Source organism: Macaca thibetana, chromosome 6 (assembly GCF_024542745.1).
Source record: "Macaca thibetana thibetana isolate TM-01 chromosome 6, ASM2454274v1, whole genome shotgun sequence".
Classification (NCBI taxonomy): domain Eukaryota; kingdom Metazoa; phylum Chordata; class Mammalia; order Primates; family Cercopithecidae; genus Macaca; species Macaca thibetana.
This window is the reverse complement of record NC_065583.1, coordinates 62,420,637-62,447,738: the sequence shown is the minus strand read 5'-3', so window position 1 is coordinate 62,447,738 and position 27,102 is coordinate 62,420,637. Positions and strand designations below refer to the sequence as shown.

Genomic DNA, 27,102 nt, shown 5'->3' with positions numbered 1-27,102 from the left:
TTTTATTTGCAATATCCCTCTCAGTGGGGGCTGCTACAATAAAAATACCATATACTGCAGAAATTTATTCCTCACAGTTTTGGAGGATGGGAAGTCTAAGATTAAGCCACAGGCAGATTCAGTTTTTGGTGAGGTCCCACTTCCTGGTTCATAGACAGATGGCCATCTTTTCATTGTTTCTTCACACAACAGAAGAGGCAGAGGAACTCTCTGAAGCCTTTTTTATAAGGACAGTAATCCTATTCATGAGGCCTCCAGCCATATGACCTATGATCTCCAAAGGTCTCACCTCCCAACAACCATATGACCTATCATCTCCCAAAGGCCCCCACTCCAAACACCGTCACATTGGGGATTAGTTTTCAACATATGAATCTTGGGAAGACACAAACATTCAGCTTATAGCCATCTTAAAACTGGGGGAAAAGTCAGAAATATTCATCAGTAGATCAGTGGATAAAGAATATGGTGTATCTATACAACTGGAATAATACCCAATAACAAAAGAGGAATTAACTACTAATAACTGCAACAATATTGTTGAATCTCAAAATAGTTGTGCTGAGTGAAAGAAGCCAGACACACACCATATAATTCCACACATAAAAAGTTCTAGACAATGCAAACTAGCATATACTGACAGAGAACAGATCAGTGGTTGCATAGAGCCAAGGGCAGAAGTGGGGTTATATGCAAAGTGGCTCCAGAAAACAGAGATGACAGAAATGTTCCATACATTGTGTAATACAAGTTTCACAGGGGTTATACATCTGTCAAATATCGCCAAATTTTACCTTTTAAATATATGCAAGTTACACATACATTTGTATGTATGTAAGTTATACCTCCAAAAAGTTTTTTAAAAACCTAAATCAGGTGGGGGCCAGAGATGGCAAAATAATTTTTTCTTATTTGAGAATAGGAAAGAAAAAAATTTTATAAAAGGTAACGAGTGGGTCCTGTCAAATGAAAAGCAAATCCAGATTTAGTAAGGACACACTTTGTTGGAAAAGGGTCTCTTTCAATAGGAGAAGGAGAGCTATTGCAATAATAGGAACTATTTGACCATAATACCTGCAAGCTTCTCAAGAGTTAGCTGAAAAGAGGTTTTCTCTTACAGAGAGGAGTAAACTAGATTAGAAAGATTTGGATGTGGGCAAGTGGGATAAGAGAATGGGGTTAAAGAATGTTTTCCCCTGAAGTCAGCCTTCTCTCCAGAGCTGCTGTTGAAGAGGGGTTACATGCTGACTCAGACTGAGGATGGGCCAAGGTTCAAGGACCTGGGGAATAGACAGAATAACTTAACCAAAGTGTGATTAACAAGCATTTTGTTCCCACTGATCATTAGTACAAACAAGTTTAGTTAATCATTTATGAGGCAAAGAGTGGGAATTTGGAGTCTGTTTCTGGCCTTGTCATAGGTGAACAAGGCAGTATACATGAGTTTTATCTAAATTATATGGGAAAAGGTGCTTCTTTTCAGCAAGGCCTTTCTGAAACACAAAAGGGTGGGGGATTTCTCCATCTTTGCTCTTTTCCAGGAGCACAGAACTTAGGTAAAATTCAACACTGTCAGTTTCTTCTAGACAAGGCTTCCATGTTGCACAATTCTAGAGGGCATTTTATTCTTTCCCAGATAGGCATATAAAGATATGGTAATTAAGACTAATCAATTGAAAAAAATAGATAACTCTTGAAGAGAATTTATTACAGTACACAGAACAACCTAAAACATGATTTAAAAAAATTTAATACCCATCAATGAAAAAAAATCACATATTATTAAAAGTATGACATTGCCGGGATGCCCGCTTCACATGTGCAAGGGTGACAGGAGCCATGGGGGCTACGAGGATGAGCCACATGCTGGCCTCTTTCTTTGACCTAGACAACATGCTCATCGACATGGCCGGGGCAAGCAGGAGAGACCTGTCGGAGGTGTTAAAGTTCTTACAACCAAAATATAATTCTAAGAAAAGGCTGAAATCATCTGTGATAAAATTCAAGTTGAACTCAGGAAGGAATGTTTTCATCCTTACAGTACATGCATTACTGATCTAAGGACTTCAATTGGGAAGAAGCAATCCAGGAAACAAAAGATGGTGCCGCCAATAGAAAATTAACTGAAGAATGTCACTTCCTTGGGAAATCTACATGTTTACAGCTTATGACACTAGCAGAAAATATCAAAGTCATGCTCTCCGAACTTCGAAAGGAGGCCCGCCTACTTTTATGAAGGAATGGGGACAGACAGACCCAGAGAGAGAAGATTGAGGCTTGTGCCTGTCAGTCGTATTTCCACACTATTGGAGGTGGAGAGTAGAGAGAGAAGCCAGCACCATCCATATTTTATTACTGCTGCAGTCTTCTCAAAGTACAACCTGGGGACTGTGTGACAGTCAGTAACACATTAGAAACCGACGTCCAAGGAGGCCTCAGTGCAGGATTGAAAGCAATGGTCTGGATCAATAAAAATAGAACAGTGCCACTGAAGTCTTCCCCAGTTCTGCATTACATGGTTTCTTCTGTGCTGGAGTTACCTGCTCTCTTACAAAGTATACACCACAAAGTCAGTACGTCCAGTTAAAGCACATAAAAGGGCATGATTATAAACTTTAGAATCAATTTGCAGAGTTTGAACTAAGAAATGTTAGGGCATTCCACTTACTATGGTCCAGAATAACTGTACTTATGATTTAATGATGAATATTGCAAAGGTCCTCCCAACCCTATTGCTTTTAAGTTTTAACAAACAACCATTGACTGGTATTTATATCTGAAAATTCAGATTGCATTAATAGAAAGTAGTATAGCCCAGAAAATTTGAGGAAATATATTATTTGTTAGTCTGTAAGAGATTTTTAAAATAATTTTATTAATCTTTTAGTATCTTGGCTGCATGATACCAAGCAGGCTAGCTTACACATGGATGCACAAATGCCAAGTTTATCTTCTGGCTTAAAAATACATATTTTAAAAAAATAGATTTTCTAAAACACATAATAGATTTATCACAGCAACTGAATCTGGTTAATATGAAATAAGTTCTAAGTCACATGCAAATCAAGGTATTTCATCATGAAATTATTTTGCAAGTTTTTAAAACATAAAACATAATTTTGCCTACTTTGGAGGTATACTTCCTTTTCTATTATGAATCTGATTTTTTGTCATGACCTTTTTTTTTTTTTTAGAGGAGGACACAATTTTTTTTTTCGGGTGTGTGATAGATTTCTCCAGTTAAAAAAAAAAAAAAAAGAAAAAGAAAAAAAAAAAAACTTAAAATCTACACATGGTCGGCTGGGCGGAGTGAGGCGGCTCACCTGAGCGTGGCTGGGCCCAATCCTGGGATAGGGCTGGGGCTGGGAATGGGGTGCAGTGAGGCTGGGGGCCGGCTCTGAGCTCATCCTGCGTGTGGGAAGCGGGGCTCAGGGGGCGCCAGAGCTGGAGGCGGAAGCGTGAAGTTAGCACTGAGTGGACGAAGAGAACCTGGGCTGAGCAGACATGGCCAGTTATCACCAAGAAGGGCAGATGCAGCTGCCCCTAGTTGACGCCATTGGTTCATGTCTCATCGATACTTTCTCATCTAGCATTTGCAAGGCTTGAGTCAAGCTGTGCCGTGGCACGCTATCAGGGAGTTACTTGATCCTTCCCGCCAGAAGAAACTTATGTTGGGAAATCAACACCAGCTAGTGTGCTTCTCTGTAAAGGCTCAACGTATACGACAGATTTCACATGCGCAGAGGCTGTTGAGCAGGCTTCATGTGCGCTGCAGTCAGAGGTCACCTCTTTCTTTGTGGATCGGATGGGTCCTTGGGTGTCCTCTCTTCACAAACTTCATCATCTTCCTCATCTTTTTGAATACGATCGTATTGATAGTTGAAATAGAATTGCTGGAATCCGCAAATACCTAACTGTGGCCATTGAAGCTGACCTTGGAGGTGGTAACTTGGTTATCTTGTTTATTTTCATCCTGGTGATCCTTCTTATGTGGCTATCCAGCTTGTCCCTTTTCTGGAAGAGTGGAATGTCTTTAACTTTGTTGTTACCATGTTGTGCAGGCACTGATGAACTTGGAAGACAAGTAAAGCGATGGATGGCTTCAATATCCTTGGGCCCAGCAAAAGATAATGAAGGGAATTGTTGGAAATAAAGAATTCAAAACATAAATGTCTGTTCAGATAGAAAAATAATCTACAGATGGTCCTTCTTTCTCACCTGTGCACAGTGAGCTTGTAGCTTCCTTGTAGTCTTTACCTCTCAAGGAAATGTTTTTACTATCTTTTCCTAGACACACAATGGGGTTGAGGGAGCTAGGCTGTCTTGCTGGAGAGAAGTGCAAGCCACATGGCACCAAAGGTCTTTTTTTCTTCAGCGTATTCATAAAAGCAAAATGTCTTTGGTGCAGCCTAACCATGCGGCCCCCCTTCTGTTCTCTACTGACAGTGGTTTCACCCATATGATGAACAGAATAGAAAATTCAGTTTTGCTATGAGCCATTTCCAGAATTGGAAATTCCATAGTTATATGGATGATTGCTCTGGTAGACTGGTTGGCATGTGTGATGCTGGGGCTCATTCTTTTAGCTGTCCCACAGGATGGATGTAGGCAGTGTCACATTCATTATGCTTAGGATAAAGGTTCATCCCTTTTACATAGTGGTGACAAATCTCAACAAGATTGTTCCTAGGATGTTAAGTGAGCAGTTCTTCAGCAAAAATGATGTAGGAGAAAAAAAATGGAATTTTTTAATTTCCTTGTCTTCACAGTTTGTATTCTACATAGTACAGTAAGACAATGTTAAATTCCATTTGCACCCTTCCTTAGGCAAAAACTTTGTGGTTATCTACCTGCTGAGTGGAATGTTACTGAAGATATTTTCAAATATTGAAATAAACCTATGATTTTATTAATTTTTTTTGTTTTAGACTAAGATTCCTTAAAATTAAAAAATTTTAAAACAGTGAAATAAAAGTATGATGTTGGGAAAATGGAATCTTTGGATAAAAAGCAAATTAGAACTAAACATGACATTAAAAAAAAAAAAAGCAGGTCACAGAGAAAAAGTTGAATTTAAAAATGATACTACCAGGCCAAGCATGGGAGGTTGAGGTGGGTGGATCACGAGGTCTGCAGTTCGAGGTCATCCTGGCCAACGTGGTGAAACCCCATCTCTACTAAAAATACAAAACATGAGCTGGGCATGGTGGCACACACCTGTAGTCCAAGATACTCAGAAGGCTGAGGCAGAAGAATGAGTTGAACCTGGGAGGTGGAGGTTGCAGTGAGCCCAGATCATGCCACTGCAGTCCAGCCTGGCAACAGAGTGAGACTTCATCTGAAAAAAAAAAAAAAAAGATATCATATTTTGTAAATTCAGAAAAAATATACCTTAGTATTTGTTTGATATCTCTATAGGAAAGGTCTTTATAACCATAAAGGCAGTGCAACAAAAGCATAAACAAAAAATGTTTATTTGATTAATAAAACCATAAAACATTTGTATCCAAGACCAATGTAAACAAAATTTTAAAACACCTAATAAAATCTACTACTAAACCAGGCACCATGGCTCATGTTTATAATCCCAGCACTTTGGGAGACCAAAGTGGGATGATCGCTTGAGCCCAGGAGTTCAAGATGAGACTGGGCAACACAGCAAGATCCCATCTGTATTTTCAGTAAATTTTTTTTTAAAGATTTTTTTAAAAATCTGCTACTACACTCCCACCCATAAAGAGCAGATATATCTTTAACTTGGAAGTGGTTGCTGATATGGAGGAAGAAAAGATTTGGAGAAGTTACATCTTGAGACCATTGAACACAGACCTGATAATCAACGAATGTGCACAGATGTGACCAAAAACCTGATTTGCAGTATCTCCTGCCTGGAGCCCCACTTTTCCTACTTTTGATCCAGCACCAAAGAGGAAAGGTTAGCACAGAAGGAGGCCTCTAGAACCCTAATCCAGCCCTGCTATTTGCATCCACTACAATTGGTCAGATGAATACTAAGTGGTACTGATTCTTAAATGTTTTAATATTACCCTTGATTGTATAGCTATCACTCAAGAGCATTTTTAGGACCAGTAGGAAGAACCATCTCCTCCTTCTCTTTCTTCCTCCCACTTGTGCTATGATAGAACTATGTTAAAGAAGTTTACTTTTGTAATTACCCAGAGGGATGAGAATGAAGATTATTTACTGAAAATGTTTGGCATTAGGAGACTGGAATAATAATAAAATAATTATCTATTGTCAGGGGAAAACCCCACCCCTGATATTTATTGTGGATTCTTTTCTATTTCCTGAGTGTCTCGGCTGGTTTGAGAAATAAAGGGAAAGAGTGCAAGAGAGAAATTTTAAAGCTGGGTGTCCAGGGAAGACATCACGCGTTGGCAGATTCCGTGGTGCTCCCCGAGCTGTAAAACCAGCAAGTTTTTATTAGCAATTTTCAAAAGGAGAGGGAGTGCACGAATAGGGTGTGGATCACAGAGATCACATACTTCACAAGGTAATAAAATATCACAAAGCAAGTGGAGGTAGGGCGAGATCACAGGACCTCCAGATGGAGCGAAATTAAAATTGCTAATGAAGTTTCGGGCACACATTGTCATTGATAACATCTTATCAGGAGACAGGGTTTGAGAGCAGGCAACCTGTCTGACCAAAATTTATTAGGCAGGAATTTCCTCATCCTAATAGACCTGGGAGCACTACAGGAGACCAGGGCTTATTTCATCCCTTTGGCTTCGACAGTAAAAGGTGGCCGCCTTGAGGGGGCCGTCTATAGACCTACCCTCAGGGCTCATTCTCTTTCTCAGGGATATTCCTTGCTGAGAAAAAGAATTCAGTGATATTTCTCCTATTTGCTTTTGAAAGAATAGAAATATGGCTCTGTTCCGCCTGGTTCACCAGCAGTCAGAGTCCAAGGCCATCTCCCTTGTTCCCTGAACATTGTTGTTATCCTGTTCCTTTTTTCAAGGTGCCCAGTATTGTTCAAACACACATGCTCTACAAACAATTTATGCAGTTAACGCAATCATCACAGGGTCCCGAGGTGACGTTCATCCTCCTCAGCTTACGAAGATGACGGGATTAAGAGATTAAAGTCAAGACAGGCATAGGAAATCACAAGGGTATTGATTGGGGAAGTGATAAGTGTCCATGAAATCTTCACAATTTATGTTCAGAGATTGCAGTAAAGACAGGTGTAAGAAATTATAGAAGTATTAATTTGGGGAACTAATAAATGTCCATGAAATCTTCACAATTTATGTTCTTCCACTGCGGCTTTAGCCAGTCACTCTGTTCGGGCTCCCTGACTTCCCGTAACATCTATAATGCTAAATAAAACATTTGTCAATAGGGGTAAGAAATGAGGAGCGAGTGAGAGAAAAGCAAAGCTCAAAGACAACAGATGGGAAGGCACCACAAAGAGGTAATGGAAGATAGCCTCCTATTTGTCTGTGGCAACTCACACTACCTCTCATCAGGGATTCCAAAGCTGATATCAATAGTCTAGGCTTATGGATATTGTTCTGTATGTTAAACTATCTAAGGAGATAAAAATCTCAACCTTGGAATTCCTTGAGGAACATCCCCTCTTGAAATTTTGAGCCCTAGGAAGCACCTTGGTCTAACATGTCATCTGTTATCTCCTCATTCTAGCCAATAACTAAAAGTCATAAGCCCTGAATTTATCTCTCCTTTTGAATTATTCTGTTTTGAATTGAAGTGTAGACAGAAGTATAACTTCATTTAAAAGCATCCTGGCAGTTGCCTTTTGCTTTTTATCCTTAAAGCCTTGAGAGAAAATGTTGGAAAATAATTATTAGTAGATTTTGGGTTTTAATGTTCAAGTTCCATAATCAGTATACACAGAGTCAAGATCCTTGAGCAGAAAGAGGCACTTTTGCTCATCTGCTTCCTCCAGAGCAACAACCCTGTATGTGAGTTTCTATGGTAGCCTGAAAGAACCTTATAATTAAGAACTGTCTTCCAACAACCTGCCCTTCATGTAGTGAACCTAACTATTAACAAAGAGCCTCAGAATGGTGCTAGAATTCAGTCTGAGACTAAAATATGGGGACACAAACCATCCTTATATAATTATGAAATTCTAGAACCACTGGGCTCCTCAGTGATAATCTTGTATAACCTTATACTTAAAGAAGCTAAGAACCAGATATTTTAAGTTACTAGTGAAAGATTTGACAGAAGGCAGTGGTATATAGAACCAAGCCCCCACGGTATAACAGAATGTCCTTGTATTTGGGAATTAAACACTGAAGTATTTTGGGATAATGAAGTAGCATGTCTGCAACTTATTCTTAAATGGCAAAAAGTTTGTGTGTGTGTGTGCGTGTGTGTGTGTGTGTGTATAGGGGGAGAGAGAGAGAGACAGATATTGCTTTGTAATAGGATGAAAACAGATGGAAAGAAATGCACAGATTAAATATGTTTTAAAGTCAAGAGATTAGCTGATGGTTTAAACATATAGGCTAAATGAAAGAGAATCATGGGAAACATAGATTTTGGACTGGAGTAACTGAGTGATAATGGTATCATCACATGAGATAGAGAAGACTGGGGTGATCAACATGTCTGGAGGAGAGGGGTGGCAAAATGGGATACCAAGAATTCTGTTTTGTTCGTGCTATGTTTAAAGTACCACATCAAGGTATCAAGTACACATTCACATATATGTGTATAGGTATGTGTATATACATATATATATATGAGAGAGAGAGCATGGCTATATTATGAAAAAGTCAGAGATAAAAACAAAGATTTTAAATAAATGGTGGTATTATTCCATGTGATTTTGATTTTTTTAAAAACAGGCATTCAAGTGTGTCTTACAAATACCTACTGTTTGCCTGATTTCAGAAGGGGCAGCAAATAAAATGAGCCATCATTTTCCTATATATAGCCTTTACTAAAGCTGGAATAGCTCCATGAGATCTTTTCAAATCCCTTTGATTGTACTGTAAACTTTTAACAGATCTGGAACACAAAAATGACCATTGGTTCTTCTATAAACATCTGTTTTCAGAGCCGGGTGCAGCGGCGCCTGCCTGTAATCCCAGCACTTTAGGAGGCGAGGGAGGAGGGTCACTTGAGGCCAGAAGTTTGAGACTAGCCTGGGTAACTCGGCAAAACCCTGTCTCTACAAAAACCAAAAAATTAGCTGGGCATGGTGGCTCGCACCTGTGGTACCAGCTACTCGGGAGGCTGCAGCAGGAGGATTGCTTGAGCCCAGGAGGTCGAGCCTGCAATAAGCCAAGATTGCACTACTGCACTCCAGTCTGGGTGATAGAGTGAGAGCCTATCTCATAAAAGAAAAAGAAGAACATCTGTTTTTAGTTTACTATTTGTGGGGGTGGGAGTTGGTGGAGAAAGGAATGGAGAACAAATGAATTAGGGGAAAATCTAGTAATTCTCAAAACAAAAGTAAATCATTGAAATAGTATATGTATGAGTTAACAGAAATGAGTCAGAATTCTAAAATAAATATCCTTTGAATTTCATCATACCAACCTAGAAATTCCTGCAGAGATGAATATGATATAGCCTTGCCACTGGCATACCCCTTTCAATCTGAAAGAGAGCAGCATTATGTTGAATTCCATGCTGTAGCAAATGGTACTATATCAAAGCCCTGGTGTTATTTCTGAAATTATAACTTTGCAATTTGTAAAGTCCTTTTACCAATACTATTTAATTTTGTACTTCCCTACAGCCTTAAGATAAAAATAAGATATGTATTATTACCTGTATCTGATAGATGAAGAAAATGACAGTCTCTGAAAAATGAAATGGCTTGTCTAAAGTAACATGGCAATCTTAAGTGAAAAGACTATGTTTAGAAGTCAGATCTTCTAATTCCTGGCCGACTGCTCTTTCTGTGACATCATAAAGCCTTTTTCATCCTTCCCACATTGTTGAATAGTTATTTACTAGCAGTTTCCCACATTTTATGAGATACAAAATCAAAATAACGTAGAGTAAAATGAATGGCTGACATCATGAAATTACATCAGAAATAGCTAAGATTAAAGTTTATATTTCCTGAGTCACTATTTCTTAACTAATCCATTAAATATTCACTGTTGATTCAGCTATAGATGTTTACCATTGTTTCTTTTGGCAGTAACTATGGAATACCTTGAGCTAAAACTATGGGGAAAATATGCCTGGCATTCCCAGCACTTTGGGAGGCCGAGGCGGGTGGACCACCTGAGGTCGAGAGTTCAAGACCAACCTGACCAACATGGAGAAACCCTGTCTCTACTAAAAATACAAAATAGCCAGGCGTGGTGGCACATGACTGTAATCCCAGCTTCTCGGGAGGCTGAGGCAGGAGAATCGCTTGAACCCCGGAGGCGGAGGTTGCGGTGAGCCAAGATCGTGCCATTGCACTCCAGCCTGGACAACAAGAGCGAAACTCTGTCTCAAAAAAAAAAAAAAAAAAAAAAAGAACAGAAAAAAGAAAAAGAAAAAGAAAGAATGCTTGGGCTGAGGGTGGTAGCTCATGCCTGTAATCCCAGCACTTTGGGAGGCCGAGGTAGATGGATCACCTGAGATCTGGAGTTCAAGACGAGCCTGGCCAACATGGTGAAACTAAAAATACTAAAAATACAAAAATTAGTTGGGTGTGCTGGCGTGCACCTGTAATCCCAGCTACTCAGGAGGCTGAGGCAGGAGAATCTCTTGAACCTGGGAGGCGGAGGTTGCAATGAGCCGAGATTGTGCCACTGCACTCCAGTCTGGGTGGCAGAGTGAGACTACATCAAAGAAAAAAAAAAGAATGCTTATAATTCCATTTCTCACTAATTTTACGATATATTTTTCCAAGTTTCCAAAGAGATAATGGTTATGTTGTACAAGCAACATACATGTTTTTACAACCTTTTTGCAGGAGGAAGTTTAAAAATTGCTAAAGCAGAAAAAAAAAAGGGGGGAAGTTTAAAGAAAAACTAAATATAGAAATAATGTTAGACTATCAGATGTTAGAATGCATGAGTAGAGTTATTGTGGCAGCCACACATGGGAAATCTTAGCTTTTACATTTTGGGACATGTTCTACACAATACCCCTATTCACTGAAAATGCCATTATATGAGCATATGATGGTTGATTGATTTTGTTTATTTTATGAGAGATGTGAGTGCAGTTTAAGTATAGCCCAAAGAATAGTAAGTTGAAATGTTTCTCTTCTAGATATCATGTTTCTCTTCTAAAATAATCTTTTTTATAAAAAAAAAAAGCGTTTATTCTTATATTCATATAATAGCTTTTGAATACAAGCTCCAAAATTAAAATTAAATATGGTAACAAGTCAGCTGACAACAGTTAATTTTGCCCCAAGTCATATAATTACAGTCTCAATTGACTTGTTATTTACCCTTAGAAAGTCACTCTAAGCCGGCTGTGGGGATTCGTCCCTGTAGTCCCAGCTACTTGGAAGTCTGAGGCAGAAGAATCATGTGAGTCCAGAAGTTGGAAGCTGCAGTGAGCTGTGATTGTGCCACTGTACTCCAGCCTGGGCAACAGAACAATACTCTGTCTCTAAAAAAAAAAAGTTACTCCTATACTAAAAACACATACAGTGACCCATAACTGTTACATAAAACAGACTAATAATTGAAGATTTAAAAGATTCATACTCTGCTATGCATATATTCAGTTAAACCAGAATTATTCTAAAACAGTAAAATCCATAATGTGGAAGATCAGTAGTGTATATATAATCCAGAATAGTCCATAACCCTGAAAGAGAAATTAAGGACATGGATTTTGGTAAGATATGAATATTTGACATCCTGATAGTTCATACCTCCTTAAAAAGATGAAGGTGTATTATGAATACTAAAGATCTGACTAGATAAGAGCTAAGTTTTATATTCTGGCTCCTAACTACAATATAACTACAATATTTATTTTCTTTATTTTCTTTCCTTCCTTCCTTTCTTCCTTACTTCCTTCCTCCTTCCTTCCTTCCTTTCCTTCCTTTCTTCCTCCCTTCCTTCCTTCCTTCCTTCCTTCTTTCCTTCCTTCTTTCCTTCTTTCCCTTTCTTTCTTTCTTTCTTTCTTTCTTTCTTTCTTTCTTTCTCTTTCTTTCTTTCTCTCCTCTCTTTCTTTCTTTCTTTCTTTCTTTCTTTCTCTCTTTCTTTCTTTCTTTCTTTCTTTCTTTCTTTCTTTCTTTCTTTCTTTCTTTCTTTCTTTCTTTCTTTCTTTCTTTCTTTCTCTCCTCTCTTTCTTTCTTTCTTTCTTTCTTTGTTTGTTTGTTTCATGGAACCTTTCTCTGTCACCCAGGCTGCAGTACAGTGGTGTGATCTAGGCTTACTGCAACCTCCGGGTTCAAGTGCTTCTGCCACCTCAGCCTCCTGAGTAACTGGGATTACAGGCCCCACCACCATGCCTGGCTAATTTTTGTATTTTCAGTAGAGACAGGAATTTCACCATGTTGGCCAGGCTAGTCTCAAACTCCTGACCTCAGATGATCCACCTGCCTGGGCCTCCCGAAGTGCTGCAATCACAGGCATGAGCCACCGTGCCCAGCCATCCTAATTACAATATTTCAAATAAAAAAATTATGATAAATAATCTTAAAGAGTCTGAAATCAGTTCTGCTATAGATAATTCATAAAGGCTGCCCAGCCCATTTCTGGCTCCCAGTCTAGTTTCCTGTCCCCATACTCCAAAGTCCTCTTCCCAAGAGAGAAGTTCTTGATTCCCTGCCTGGCTCCAAGCTTTGGAAACAGTGCTGCCTTTCCTCAGGTAGGACAGCCCAAAAGTTATTTTTTTATTGTGCTTTTTCATATTTTCTAAATGTTCTATAATAAAGAATTTTAAAAATCAGTTTTTAAGAAGCAATAAAAATATTGTAAGGGATTTACATTCAATATGCTAGTGATTCAGTAATAAGTGATACGTGATGTTGTCATTTGTTGCATCCTTGTTCTGATTTCCCATAACAATTACCATACTCATAACCTAGGCCTTCCTGGTTGGAAATTGTCTTGTTCCCTCTGCCACCACAGAGGACTTAGAGCCCTTCACTGAGCCCTGCCTCCTGCCACTCTCATCCGTGGAACTGGGTCCCTGTTAACTGCTGGCTTACTTTTCCCATATTGCATGCCATAACAACACTCATGCTCAGGTTACTCCTGTTACACCTGTGTGAACCTTCCTGATAGGAACCATTTTCTGGCTCACCACTACTACCTGTTGCTGTTTTCCCTAGAGACCAAGTTCTGTAAGTCTTGAGGAGGTTGCAAACCGATGGTGTGTAGGGCAAATTTAGCCCGCTAACATATTTGGTTTGCAACATTCAATGTTTGAAATGTTTACATTTGAATGCCCTTAGGCCAGACATATATTCCCCAGTTCGCCATAGTCTCTAGTACTCCCTACTGTATATCTGCCCCTTTACTGGTTTACTTACTTGCCTGGAACGTGAAGTCATTTAAGTTAGATCCTTACGGAGAGAGTCCCTCCTCTATCCCTACAGAACTTATCATCTCAGTTGGGCTCTACTTACCTAGTGCCTCAGTAGAATATCTAATTCTAAGTCTCAATTTTGCCTAGTCTTTCCGGCTCCGTTGATGTCAGCAAGTCCATTGTGGGAAATAACAATACTGCCTCAGTTGCAAGAAGGAGAGCCAGGAAGATGGTAGATATTGGATGCTACTCTAGAATTACTGACTTGTTTACTACGTCCCTCCAAATTACAGCTTTACAGCTGCTCTCAGAAGAAATTAAAAAAGAAAGAAAGAAAGAAAGAAAGAAACTCACCAGAAGAGGGAAGCAAAGAACAGCCCAGATTTGCATAAACATACAAATCTGATGACGACTGAAGTAAGCATTACTGCACTTATTGATGACCTTTAGCAGCTATCACAAGGATGGATGTTCATTGCCCAACCTTTCCATATGTAGTAGGTCCCGAAAATGTACCCAGTCCCAGGCCCACATTCACTATGAATTTAATCCTTTATTCTCTACTGCATATTGAGAATTTGTTGAGTTTGAGAAAACATAGCATGTCAGTTAGGGGGAAATTTGGAGGGGGAAAGAGTCCAGATAGGGGGAAGATTGAAGGAGAATCAGAATAGAATAAGAAACAAGCAAGCAAGCATGCGTGGAAGTAAAGAGGAAGGTGGGGGCCAGGCATAGTGGCTCACAACTATAATCCCAGCATTTTGGGAGGTCTAGCGGGTAGGATTGCTTGGAACCAGGAATTCAAGACCAGCCAGGGCAACAAAGCAAGACTGTATCTCTACAGAAAGAATTTTTTTTTAATTAGCCAGGCATGGTGGAACACACATGTGGTTCCATCTACTCAGGAGGCTGAAGCAGGATGATCCCTTGAGCTCATGAGTTCCCAGGAGTTCAAGGTTACAGTGGGCTATGATCACACCACTGCACTCCAGGCTGGGTCACAAAGTGAGACCCCATCTCTGAAAAAAAAAAAAAAAAAGAGGAAGGGAGGAGGAAAGGCAGGGGAGCAGGAAAGCAAGTTAACAATTTATTGAGCATGTACATGTGTGTACTTGATCCTTTTATAGACATCATTTCATTTAATACTCACACCTTACTAAAGGTCACAGGGGCTCAAAACAACAAAGTTGGAATGTATGTGAAGCCAAATACGTGACTCACAAGTCCATACCCTTTTGATAACACAACAACTCTCTCAAAGGTGATTTATTTCATTTTATTTTATTTTTTTGAGACGGAGTCTTGCTCTGTAGCCCAGGCTGGAGTGCAGTGGCCGGATCTCAGCTCACTGCAAGCTCCGCCTCCCGGGTTCACGCCATTCTCCTGCCTCAGCCTCCCGAGTAGCTGGGACTACAGGCGCTGCCACCTCGCCCGGCTATTTTTTGTATTTCTTAGTAGAGACGGGGTTTCACCGTGTTAGCCAGGATGGTCTCGATCTCCTGACCTCGTGATCCGCCCATCTCGGCCTCCCAAAGTGCTGGGATTACAGGCTTGAGCCACCGCGCCCGGCCAAGTGATTTATTTTAATCTGTGCAGCAAACTTTTACATAAGAGTTAACCAAACACTAGTTGAATGAATAGATAAATTTAACTTTGAAAACAATCCTGTGAGGTACAGTTGGCCCTCCTTATCTGTAAGTTTCACATCCACAGAGTCAACCAAACATAGATCAAAAATAGTTTTAAAATGAAAAACAATACAAATGTTAAAGACATATATATATAGAACAACTATTTACACAGCATTTACATTGTATTATGGATTATAAGTAACCTAGAGATGATTTAAAGTATACAGGACCATGTGCATAGGTTATATGCAAATACTATGCCATTTTATTTATATGAGAGACTCATTTATTTATATGAGAGACTTAAGCATCAGTGGCTTTTGGCATCCACAGGGGTCCTGGAACTAATCCTCCCCCTGATATGAGGGAAGACTGTATTGTATTTTTCATTTTCACAGATGAGGAAACTAAGGGTCACAAAAGTAAAATGTCATGCTGCCAGCCAAGGGCTCTTGCAAACATCTGCAGTATCACTGGGTGTGTATGCCACAGGCAGAAGGGTTACCCTATTCTCTGGGCATCTTGCAAAGAGGTGAGTGAGCTAAGTAGGGCCAGGGTGCAGCTGGATGCATAACAAGGCTGTGCTTAAAGAGAGGAATCCACCTTTGTTCCTCTCCCCTTTATAGGGCAAGATGAAAGTGGAATTATAAGCAAGGGACATAAAGTCTGGTCTGAGACACTAAATGGTCTGAATTTAGGTGCCAGTCATCTGGCAACACTGCTCATTAGTTCCTATGGAAAGTTGATTTTAGTCACAGTTCTGCCCACTGGAAGAAAGGGAGCAACAGGTACCAAGAGAAGTTGTTTCAGACATAGCCGCTTTCACTGGCAAAAGGAGAGGAGGCCCCAGCTTCAGCTAATTCATCCAAACAACCTAGAGAGAACTTCTACTGTCAAGATGTCTTTAATCATTCACCAAAAGTAGTGACAGAGCCAGGACTTGAATCCAGGTCTCTTTATCTCAGAATCCAGGTAGGAGCTATAAAGCTAGTCCTTCATGAGTGAAGGACAAGAGCCATATCCAATAGCTATAGCAAATTTGAGGTTGTTTCACATGACTTATTTGAGATTTCAGTTGTTCAAATGGCAGGTGAGAGTCAAACAAGGAAATGGTTCCAAGAGAATGATCCATTCATAACACCCCAGACATGGCTAGGGACATGAAGAGGAAGAACTGGGAGGAAAAGGGTACCTCAGAGATTAACAAAGGAATCACTCAATTTTCTTATTTATTTATTTACTTACTTTATTTTTACTTTAAGTTCTGGGATACCTGTGCTAAACGTGCAGGTTGGTTACATAGGTATACATGTGCCGTGGTGGTTTGCTGCACCTATCAACCTGTCATCTAGGTTTTATGTCCCCCATGCATTAGGTATTTGTCCTAATGGTCTCCCTCCCCTTTCCCCTCACTCCCTGACAGGCTCCAGTGTGTTATATTCCCCTCCCTGTGTCCATGTGTTCTCATTGTTCAACTCCCATTTATGAGTGAGAACATGTGGTGTTTGGTTTTCTGTTGCTGTGTTAGTTTGCTGAGGATGATGGTTTCCAGCTTCATCCATGTCCCTGCAAAGGACATGAACTCATTCTTCTTTTATAGCTGCATAGTATTCCATGGTGTATGTGTGCCCCATTTTCTTTATCCAGTCTATCATTAATGGGCATTTGGGTTGGTTCTAAGTCTTTCCTATTGTTAACAGTGCCACAAAAAACATACGTGTGTGTGTGTCTTTATAGTAGAATGATTTATAATCCTTTGGGTATATACTCAGTAATGGTATTGCTGGGTCAAATGGTATTTCTGGTTCTAGATCCTTGAGGAATTGCCACACTGTCTTCCACAGTGGTTGAACTAATTTACACTCCCACCAATAGTGTCTTCTTTTGAAAAGTGTCTATTCATATCCTTTGCCCACTTTTGATGGAATTGTTTGTTTTTTTTTCTTGTAAATTTGTTTAAGTTCCTTTTAGATTCTGGATATTAGACCTTTGTCTGATGGATAGATTGCAAAAATCTTCTCCCAGTCTGTAGGTCGTCCGTTCACTCTGATGATAGTTTATTTTGCTGAGAAGAAGCTCTTTAGTTTAATTAGATCCCATTTGTCAATTTTGGCTTTTGTTGCAATTGCTTTTAGTGTTTTAGTTATAAAGTCTCTGCCCATGCTGATGTCCTGAATGGTACTGCCTAGGTTTTCTTCTAGGGTTTTTATGGTTTTAGGTTTTATGTTTAAGTCTTTAATCCATTTAAGTTAATTTTTGTATAAGGTGTAAGGAAGGGATCCAGTTTCTCCTTTCTGCATATGGCTAGCCAGTTTTCCCAATACCATTTATTAAACAGGGAATCCTTTCCCTATTGTCAGGTTTTTGTCAGGTTTGTCAAAGATCAGATGGTTGCAGGTGTGTGGTGTTACTTCTGAGGCCTCTGTTCTGCTCCACTGGTATATATACTGTTTTAGTACCAGTACCATGCTGTTTTGGTTACTGTAGCCTTGTAGTATAGTTTGAAGTCAGGTAGTGTGATGCCTCCAGCTTTCTTCTTTTTGCTTAGGTTTGTCTTGGCTATATGGGCTCTTTTTCAGTTCCATATGAAATTTAAAGTAGTTTTTTCTAGTTCTGTGAAGAAAGTCAGTGGTAGCTTCATGGGAATAACATTGAATCTATCAATTACTTTGGGCAGGATGGCCATTTTCACAATATTGATTCTTCCTATCCATGAGCATGGAATGTTTTTCCATTTGTGTCCTCTCTTATTTCCTTGAGCAGTGGTTTGTAGTTCTCCTTGAGGAGGTCCTTCACATCCCTTGTAAGTTGTATTCCTTATTTCCTTTGCAGCAATTGTGAATGGGGTTCATTCATGATATGACTCTCTGTTTGTCTATTATCGGAGTATATGAATGCCTGTGATTTTTGCACATTGATTTTGTATCCTGAGACTTTGCTGAAGTTGTTTATCAGCTTAAGGAGTTTTGAGGCTGAGATGATGGGGTTTTCTAAATATACAATCATGTCATCTGCAGACAGAGACAATTTGACTTCCTCTCTTCCTATTTGAATACCATTTATTTCTTTCTCTGACTTGATTACCCTGACCAGAACTTGCAATACTATGTTGAATAGGAGAGGTGAGAGAGGGCATCCTTGTCTTGTGACGGTTTTCAAATGCTTCCAGCTTTTGCCTATTCAGTATGATATTAGCTATGGGTTTTCATAAACAGCTCTTATTATTTTGAGATATGTTCCATCGATACCTAGTTTATTGAGAGTTTTAGCATGAAAGGGTGTTGAATTTTACCGAAGGCCTTTTCTGTATCTATTGAGATAATCATGTGGATTTTGTCATTGGTTCTCTTTATGTGATGGATTATGTTTATTGATTTGCATATGTTGAACCAACCTTGTATTTTAGGGATGAAGACGACTTGATTGTGGTGGATAAGCTTTGTGGTGTGCTGCTGTATTTGGTTTGCCAGTATTTTATTGAGGATTTTTGCATTTATACTCATCAGGGATATTGGCCTGAAATGTTGCTTTTTTGTTGTGTCTCTGCCAGGTTTTGGAACCAGGATGATGCTGGCCTCATAAAATTAGTTAGGGAGGACTTCATCTTTTTCTATTGTTTGGAATAGTTTCAGAAGGAATTGCACCAGCTCCTCTTTGTACCTCTGGTGGAATTTGGCTGTGAATCCGTCTGGTCCTGGGCTTTTTTTGGTGAGTAAGCTATTAATTACTGCCTCAATTTCAGCATTTATTATTGTTCTATTCTGGGATTCAACTTCTTCCTGATTTAGGAAATCACTCGATTTTCAACCTTTTCAGTTAAACTCATTGTTTGAATTAAAAGACAACTTTGTAAATAACTGTACTCACTGTTCTTCACCAAAAGTCTCTTTATGAAGAAAATTTCTGTATAAACAAATATAAGAGCTCAAAGAGCGTTTCTACTCTACAACACTTGGCTCTCTCTCACTCATTTATGTCATTTTTGCTTTTAAAATAAAGTTGACTGTATATAAGAAGTCTTATTGTGAATATGCTTGTAAATACGTATTCCATAAATTTTTTAATTTCCAATACTTTTGCAAATACCTATCCTGTATATATCTATCTCATATATATGTATATATATATTTTTTTTTTTCTTTTTTTTGAGACGGAGTCCCTCTCTGTCACCCAGGCTGGAGTGCAGTGGTGTCATCTCAGCTCACTGAAACATCCGCCTCCCAGGTTCAAGCGATTCTCCTGCCTTAGCCTCCCTAATATGTGGGATTACAGGCACCTGCCACCATGCCCAGCTAATTTTTGTATTTTTTGTAGAGACAGGGTTTCATCATGTTAGGCAGGCTGGTCTTGAACTCCTGATCTCAGGTGATCCGCCTGCCTCGGCCTCCCAAAGTGCTGAGATTTCAGGTGTGAGCCACCGCACCTGGCCTTCAATTAATTTTGAAATCATAATTGAGCTCTTAAATACAGATTTCTTTATATTAGGCTCACAGAGTTCTAGGACTATTATAATAGTGATTTACTTCTGTATAGATTTGGAGCAAAGACTTGCATTGTTTTTTTCTTTGAAAGGTTGAGAGCTGTTTTGTTATGTCATGTGAAGAGCTGTTCTTACTAAACTGGTACTGATCTAATAAATCTCCTGTTTTTATTCCTTTCTATCCCAAAATTGAACCAAAGATGACAGGAAATCAAGTTTTTTCAATTCATTTGTTTATTCACAAACAGCTCATTTGATGAAGTCATATTACCTCCTTTTTGCATGAGATCAAAATCAGGGCCTTAGCGTTCATTTATTCCTACATTTGCTCCTTGGAGGCACGGATCTGTGGATCAAATGACACATTGCTAGTGTTTATGAATCACAAAGGCCACTTAAAAACAGAACATTCACCCTGTAGGTAGATTTATTTTTTCTCTCCCTTCTTGTCTTCTATTTTCTCACCGCTTCCTTTCTTGCTTTCTTTCATTTTTTTCTTCTTTTAGCTGTACACACTATAACTCATAAACAAAACTAATATTAATACAATTATGTTTTATGATAACTGGAAATAACTGAGTATTAAAATATGATCATGAGAAAGTAAAGTTTTTCTTCCTAGATTTGTACTATATTTTACTGTCTAGATATATCTTATTATATTGCTAATGTAATATTATGCTTTGAATATTATAGTTTTTACAAGACCATTTGTATATGTGTAGTTTTTACAAGACCATTTCTTGGTACTTGGGATCAGTAGGTTAGTGAGTAGGGGGTGTGACTTACATGGTGTTTCCCCAGAAGCATGTACTGAGACAAGAATTTGAATATAGGTAGTTTACTTGGGAATTGAGTCCCAGAAGCACCAGTAGAGGAATAGAGCAGTGATCCAGGGAAGGGAAAAAAGAAAACCGATAATGTTACCTTCATCAAGCAGATTATAGTTGTGGACAGTTGAGGCTCAATTCTGTTGGATAACTCTGGCAGACGGGTAGAAGTTGTAGCTGAGTGATCCCACTGAGAGCCATGGTCTCCATGAGGGAGAAGAGAGATACAGATATGGAATGAGGGAGAATAAGAAAGACCCTGTGGCATGTGAATGCAATTATTGATATTTGTATGAACTCAACATTTTTTAAAAGCGTGTATGTGAATGTGTGTGTATGCATACACTTACATGTGCACAGAGCATAACTAGTGGGAGATTCAGGGTTTTGTCAACATTTGGATCAAAGTTTTAAAGGAAGGCGCCTATCTCTGAAGGAAACAAGGTAAATGGTAGTGACCTGAAACAATGAGAAATCCCCAAAGGGGAAAGCTACAGGTAAAAAGTTTTCTCCTCCTTTTTGGACAATATACTTTAAGAGGTCTTCTCTGCACTGAAGAGGAAATACTTTGCATTTTTATTTAATGAGGAGATCACTTAAGAAGTAATTTTATTTTCTTTTTTCTTCTTTTTATTTTAATACCACTATACTAATGAGGAAGAAATCACTTTTTTCTTAATCAGTTCAAGAAAGTAGGGTAACATTTGCCATAAAATAAAGTTGTCTTCACTTTTATAAAATAAACATAAGTGAATAAATTTGCAAACTTAATATTTGATTTTTTTTTAAAGTGGGTTGTGGGAAGAGGGGGTGTAGCATTAAGTGAAAGATTCAGGCCAGGTGCAATGGCCCACACCTGCAATCCCAGTGCTCTGAGAGGCCAAAACAGAAGGATCACTTGAAGCTAGGAGTTCAAGACCAGCCTGGACAAAACAGCAAGACCCATCTCTACAAAAAATAAATTCACCGGGCATGGTGGTATGCACCTATAATCCTAACTACTTGGGAGGCTGAGGCAGCAAGATCACGAGTCCAGGAGTTCAGCTATGATCTATGATTGCACCACTGCACCCCAGCCTGAGTGACAGAGTGAGTCCACATCTGTTAATAAATCAATCAATTAATTAATTAAAAGATTCGGGTCAGGCATGGTGACTCATGCCTATAATCCCAGCACTTTGGGAGGCTGAGGTGGGTGGATCACCTGAGGTCAGGAGTTTGAGACCAGCCTGACCAACATGGTGAAATCCTGTCTCTACTAAAATTACAAAAATTTGCTGGGCATGGTGGTGTGCGCCTGTAATTCCAGCTCCTCAGGAGGCTGAGGCAGGAGAATCACTTGAACCCAGAAGACAGAGGTTGCAGTGAGCTGAGATGGTGACACTGCAGTCCAGCCTGGGCAAGAGAGCAAGACTCCATCTCAAAAAAAAAGAAAGATTTGATTCTTTTTTTAAAAAAAAACACAGTGTGGATATCTGATTCTAATAGTGGCAGACAAAGTGATATAGTTGACTGTGTCCCCCAAATTTCATGTGTTGAAAACTTAACTCCCAATGCAATAGTGTTGGGAGGTGGGGCCTCATGAGATTGTCAAAAGACGCTAGAGAAAATTATCTCTAAATATGTTGAGTTTACTTGGGCATAGAAATAAGGATTATAATCTGGAATTCATGACATGGCAAATCACCAGTGCATTCAGTGAAGAAAGGGTAAGGAGAGCCTTTACTAGAGAAAAGATTTACATACGCTGCTTAGAAATGGCTCATTGGTCATAGAGTTTCTAAGCCAGAGTTGCTGTTAGTTCATTGATAGAAATGCCATTACTGGGCAAATGTTTTTCCAGGAATAGCTTAACTTAATCACTGCAGTCTTAAAGAATGTCTTGTGACAAATCTTTTTTTTTTTTTTTGAGATGGAGTCTCACTCTGTCACCCAGGCTGGAGTACAGTAGCGCGCTCTCAGCTCACTGCAACCTTCACCTCCCAGGTTCAAGCACATCTCTTGCCAAAGCCTCCTGAGTAGCTAGGATTACAGGCGCATGCCACCACACCTGGCTAATTTTTGCATTTTTAGTAGAGACGGGGTTTCACCATGTTGGCCAGGCTGGTCTCAAACTCCTGACCTCAAGTGATCAGCCCGCCTCAGCCTCCCAAAGTGCTGGGATTATAGGCATGAGCCACAGTTTCCGGCGGTCTTGTTATAAATCTTATCAAACGATGTATGAAAGAAGTGAAAGGAGTTTTAGAAAGTTTTGGGACCGGGCGCGGTGGCTCAGAAAGTTCTTGGAAACAGTTAACATGGTGAAACCCCGTTTCTATCTACAGATATGTAAGCATGGCGGAGCCTCTGAGATCCGGCCACTGCACTCCTTCAGGACTCCGTCTCAAAAAAAAAAAAAAAAAAAAAAAAAAAAAAAAAAAAAAAGCTGTCCCAGATATTTTGCCCTGTGGGGTGGGGATACAGAGCTAAACCATATCAATCCACCCCAGCCTCTCCCAAATCTCATGTCATTCTCACATTTCAACACGCAATCATGCCTTCCCAAAAGTCCCCAAAATAAAAAAAAAAATTTAAATAAAAAAAAAAGAGGCCGGGCGCGGTGGCTCAAGCCTGTAATCCCAGCACTTTGGGAGGCCGAGATGGGCGGATCACGAGGTCAGGAGATCGAGACCATCCTGGCTAACACGGTGAAACCCCGTCTCTACTAAGAAATACAAAAAATAGCCGGGCGAGGTGGCAGCGCCTGTAGTCCCAGCTACTCGGGAGGCTGAGGCTGGAGAATGGCGTGAACCCGGGAGGCGGAGCTTGCAGTGAGCTGAGATCCGGCCACTGCACTCCAGCCTGGGCGGCAGAGCGAGACTCCGTCTCCAAAAAAAAAAAAAAAAAAAAAAAAAAAAAAAAAAAAAAGAAAATCATTGCTAGTCCCTTGGGCAGATGATATAACTCATACAAATACTTGTATAGAAGAAGCATATTCTGAGTATTCAAAAATTGAATCACAGACTCAGAGGTAAAAAGATACAGCCTCAGAAAATGTGGCATACCTAAAATATCCGTGAATCTTCTTACTCATTTAAATAAACTAAATTTGAATTTCAAATTCACTGACTTTTCCTACTTCTATGATGTGAGACAGGAAGCATCCTTCAAGATTTATACTTTTAAAAAAATAAATGACTACTATATGCTATTTTTCAACAGGACGAATGTTACAGGAAATGAGCATACAAAATAAGAAACAGAAAGTGGAGGCGGTTAGCAATGGCTTTAATTTGGCTCCTTACTTTCATACAGACAAAAACACCTGCTGAGAGCTTCAAATACTATGCATGTGCTGAGGATTCTCAAATTTACAACTTCTGAAAAAATCTTTTCTCTGACACCTCCATGTCCTCCTGTTCATTCTTCAGATCTCAGCCTAAAAAAGGTCAATTCCCGGAGAATCCCTTTCCTGAGATCCAAGACTAGGTCAGTTTTAAGACAGGGGTTTTCAATCCTTTTGACCTTGATCCACCATAGGGAATATATTTCATATCATGATCTGGTGCACATACATGCAAATATGCATTCTTAGATGATTATGTCTATCTGCCAGTCACTATTATAAAGCATTAGGGATACAAAGTGAATAAACGTATAAAAACTTAGTTTTAATGGAGTTTACATTCTAGTAATCCTATTTCTGCCTTTGCCTTCCTTAAAACTATTCTCAATCCTGCAGCCAAAGTGATCCTATTAAAACATAAATCAGATGTCACTTTTTTGCTCAATGCCATCCAATGACTTCCCATCTCAGAGTCAAAACCAAGGCCCTGCCTACTACAAAACACATAGCCTTACATGATTTGCCCTGCCAACCATGACTCACCCTCTTTCCCCGTCACCTGCTAGTCCTCCCCATGCACTCCCCTTCAGTCATGTTGGCCTTGCTTCTCTTCAGACTGGCCAGCCACACTCAGGACCTTTGCACCAACTATTCCTTTTGCCTGGAATGTTCCTCCTCCAAGTATCCATAAGGCTAACTCCCTCAATTCTTTAAGATCTTTAACCACAAGGTGCTTTCCCAAATAAGTCTCCTCTGGCTACCCTTTTTAAAATGTTAATCCCCACCCTTCACATTTTATATACTCTTCTTCCTTGTTCTTTTGTTTTTCAGTTTCTTGTCATCTTATAATATAGTCTATGCTTTATTAATTTATCTTGTTTATTGTCTATCTTTCCTCTTGAAAGCATACTCTATAAGCCCCTGGATTTATATGTTTATTCACTGACAATGTAAATGGAAATCAAAGCTTCACAAAAGAATACTTGTCCTTATTATCTGTGATTTACTAGGACTTTTTATTATTTATTTTGTTAAAAATACTGGTCTTAAGCCACTAGATAGATTTCATGACCCACTCATAGATCATGATCCACAGTTTAAATTACACTGCCTTAATGAAAGCTTTCATTGTATCTGATAAATTTGTTTCATAGCACATCACAACTCTGTGTGTGTGTGTGTGTGTGCGTGTGTGTGTGTGTGTGTGTTTATTGCCTGCCCTACTGTGGGTCCTATGAGGGGCTGAAAAGTCAGGGCTGCCTTACTCACTGCTGTTTCCAGCACCTAGCATAGTACCATAACAAGTCCATGTCATGTGCACACAGAAGTTAAAAGGGAGCAGAAACTGTAAGCGGAAGTTAGCCACCAGGAAGACAATGAACAGAAACACAGAGGGAAGTAGAAACCGACCCATGAAAGAGAGAGACAGAGCTGTACTTCCAGTTCTCAGCCCATAAGTTTTTTTACCCCTGTTCTTTTAGACTGAGTTTTTGTTTTTTGGAACTAATGCTACATTAGTAGCAGATGAATTAAACATCTTGATCAATCAGAGCAAACAATCCAAAAACTTCAGTAAAATAAATATCAATAGTTTCTAAATTTTAGGAAAGTGATATTGGGTAAATGGAAGGATTAATTTTGTAGTCTGGAGACGGGGAAGACAGAAAACCATGTTTGCTTCTGTAGCCTGCATGTCCCTCTACCACCTAGCCAACTGGCTTTGCTCTGCAGCTTAGCTCTGCCACACAGAAGGGCTCCTGCCTGGCCCCTTACCCTATAGAAGGAAGGATAACCTACACTGTTTTAGGAAGATGCTTTCAAAGGTAAATGGAACTCATCGGAGTGATCTCTCTCTCGGTGTCCTCTCTTTTAGGAGGCTTACGTAAAATAGGTCTGATCCTCACTCAGGGAAGTGTCTAGGTTAGTAATCCAGGCCAGCTCAAGTTTAGATATTTGGACTTGCTCTTTTCCACTCTAGCACATTTCTCTCTACCTCATTTTATATAAGAATTATAGGCCAGGCACGGTGGCTCACGCTTGTAATCCCAGTTCTTTGGGAGGTCGAGGCAGGCGGATCACAAGGTCAGGAGTTTGACCAGCCTGGCCAATACCCTGTTTCTACTAAAAATCCAAAAATTAGCTGGGTGTGGTGGTGGGTGCCTGTAGTCCCAGCTACTCGGGAGGCTGAGGCAGGAGAATCGCTTGAACCCAGGAGGCAGAGGTTGTAGTGAGCTGAGATGGCACCACTGTACTCCAGCCTGGGTAATTGAGTGAGACTCTGTCTCAAAAAAAAAAAAAAAAAAAAAAATTGTATAATCTGAGATTCAAATTTGACCATTTAGATGGTCCAATCTAACTCACTACATTCTATATTGAAGATAGGAGACAAAACCTCAGACAGAAATAGTGTTCCTATGAATATGTTGTTTTTTGTTTCTCATATATATATATAAATATATATATATATATGAAACCACACACACATATAATATATATTTTTGGTATTATTTTACATTCATTAATTATTTTACTTTCATAAATTTCCTTAGTAGTGACAGACTTATCCATAAAGCTAACAAACGTTAAGCTTCAGTGCTTCACATTGCTTGGGCCCCTTCTAAGAAATGAAACTAATTTTGTCTATTATTTTGAAGAGGGCCTCTCAAACTGCATAATCTTCACGCTCCATAAAGTTTGGATCTAACTATACCTTCACGAATGTTATCGGTTGTATTGGCTGAGTAGGGTTAAAGGTTTCAGGAACTCAGGTTTGACCAGCAGCCCTAGCTCTCATAAGGAAAAAAAGAGACAGTATAATAATAATATAATAATAATATATAGGCCAACAACAGAGAAGTCCAGTCCTTTAATGCTTACTATATCTAAGAACCTTCAAATCTGCAAGGCTATGTCTTTCTTTCTGAAAGCAAAAATTGGGGTATAATGTAGGGTTGCTATTTATCCCATCTATTACAAACTTTTGGTGGCAGGATAAAAAAAAAATCCTTGCCTTTCTCAGGAATGGAACTGTTCTGTTCACTAAGTTTCCTTCTGACCACAGCATCTCCAAAGCCTCTGCAGCATATGTGCAGTGAGCAGCCCAGAAGAAGGCTGAGTACAGTGTATGAGACTGCATCAATGCATATAAATTGACTTGAATGATAATTCCAGAGTCATTACAAGCTTCGTCTTTTTTTCAGTCAGTAAAGCTTAAACAGTGAGTTCTTACGTGGTCTTACTATCATGAGACAGCAGCAGAGCTGCCCTCAGGCTCAACACAGAGTCACCCAAGGAACCAGCAGCCTCTTGGAATCATCGAATATCAAATGGACCTTTCCTGCACATACTCAACCTTCCAAAGTAGTGTTAGATACCGGCAAGAAACAC

The 27,102-nt window shown here is 39.5% G+C and overlaps 1 long non-coding RNA gene and 2 pseudogenes across 1 annotated transcript; 2 read left to right on the top strand and 1 right to left on the bottom strand.

Annotated features, from left to right (window-relative positions):
- Positions 1 to 1,839: 1,839 nt before the first annotated feature.
- LOC126957055 (N-acylneuraminate-9-phosphatase-like) lies at positions 1,840 to 2,587 on the top strand (annotated as a pseudogene).
- A 917-nt stretch (positions 2,588 to 3,504) lies between these two features.
- LOC126956131 (cation channel sperm-associated protein 2-like) lies at positions 3,505 to 4,068 on the top strand (annotated as a pseudogene).
- Positions 4,069 to 4,547: 479 nt separating this feature from the next.
- On the bottom strand, positions 4,548 to 9,596 carry LOC126957054 (uncharacterized). Its single transcript, XR_007726635.1, has 3 exons — positions 9,544 to 9,596; positions 5,218 to 5,338; positions 4,548 to 4,708 (listed from the first exon to the last, which is right to left on the bottom strand). It is a non-coding gene; the product is annotated as an uncharacterized LOC126957054 (long non-coding RNA).
- Positions 9,597 to 27,102: the final 17,506 nt, after the last annotated feature.